Here is a 1,246-nt window from a genome sequence, read left to right on the forward strand (position 1 = left end):
TTTAACACCCAACTCATGAGACTATACATGTATTGTTATATGGTACCTCACAAATTTAGAATCAATATAAACAAATGCCACAGAACCAATAACTTCCAAATTCACAGCAAAGCAGTTGCAAACCTGTTACTTTTGATTTTACATATTTGCTTAACCGTAAAGCAATTATCGCGATCTTTTCCCATGTAAACTGTCAAAACCAATACACTCCAAAGATGTCCTGATAAATGCACTTTAACAGTGAAATGGAACCCTGCCTAAGAGAGGAGTGCTGTCATACCTGATTACCACTTCAATCAAATTTCTTCAGATTTTTTTGAGAGAAAACATTTGAATGGTTTCTTTCCAGAGAGAGAGAGAAATCCCAAAGTCAAAAAATAAACCTCCATTCAACAATGTCTGATTTCAGCTAATGTTTATTATTTTGGTTGCCAGATCCCCCTTGAGCTGACAACTCTCAAGGTTTGGCAGAAATGGCAGAACAAATGGCATCTTTTTAAATGTTGATTCAATGTTAAATTAATGTCATCTAAAATGTCCCCTGTAGTTTTCTCCATAATTTCTGTCAAGCACTTTGACAAGTTGGATAGCTCAGCACCTATTTGCTAGTCTGGCAACAATACATCTAAATGGTACTGCAATGTAAGCTACATCTCTCAGCTGTGGGGATATCAGCATAACATCACTGTGACAACATTTCCCACCTTGACTGTGTGTGTGTTTCTGTGTGTGTGTGTGTGTGTGTGTGTGTGTGTGTGTGTGTGTGTGTGTGTGTGTGTGTGTGTGTGTGTGTGTGTGTGTGTGTGTGTGTGTGTGTGTGTGTGTGTGTGTGTGTGTGTGTGTGTGTGTGTGTGTGTGTGTGTGTGTGTGTGTGTGTGAAAGCTTAGCCACTCAATATCCTCTTCCTTGCGCCTAGTCCTATGTCAAACCTTCAACTGTCTGAAACAGTTTTATTTATGATCTTTCATCTGTAAATAGAATAATATTTATAAAATGTACATTTGGTATAATTTATATGCACTACCATTACCTGTCAAAACAAGTCAAATATTTGTTCAACTATATAATGCTTAAGATTTCCATTCAACATTCTTAAAAAGCCTTTCAGATTCACAATTCACAGTGCTGACAAGGCTCTCAGGGTTAAACTGATTGCTAAGAAATTTACCAACTTTAATTTCTCAATAAATTGTTTTGGGGGAAATACTCTCAAACTAAACAATTCCAGGATTTGAAATTCAAATGG

General features: G+C 36.7%; 1 protein-coding gene across 3 annotated transcripts in view; it reads left to right on the forward strand.

Annotated features, from left to right (window-relative positions):
* Nucleotides 1–772, forward strand: part of LOC121580672 (cAMP-specific 3',5'-cyclic phosphodiesterase 4B) — a 112,289-nt gene extending 111,517 nt beyond the window's left edge. For all 3 annotated transcript variants that reach the window (XM_041895650.1, XM_041895651.1, XM_041895653.1), the window contains one exon: nucleotides 1–772. This exon is cut by the window's left edge and continues 1,109 nt beyond it. The gene's annotated coding sequence lies outside the window, so the exon portion shown is untranslated.
* Nucleotides 773–1,246: the final 474 nt, after the last annotated feature.

This window comes from Coregonus clupeaformis, chromosome 14, assembly GCF_020615455.1.
Source record: "Coregonus clupeaformis isolate EN_2021a chromosome 14, ASM2061545v1, whole genome shotgun sequence".
Taxonomy (NCBI): domain Eukaryota; kingdom Metazoa; phylum Chordata; class Actinopteri; order Salmoniformes; family Salmonidae; genus Coregonus; species Coregonus clupeaformis.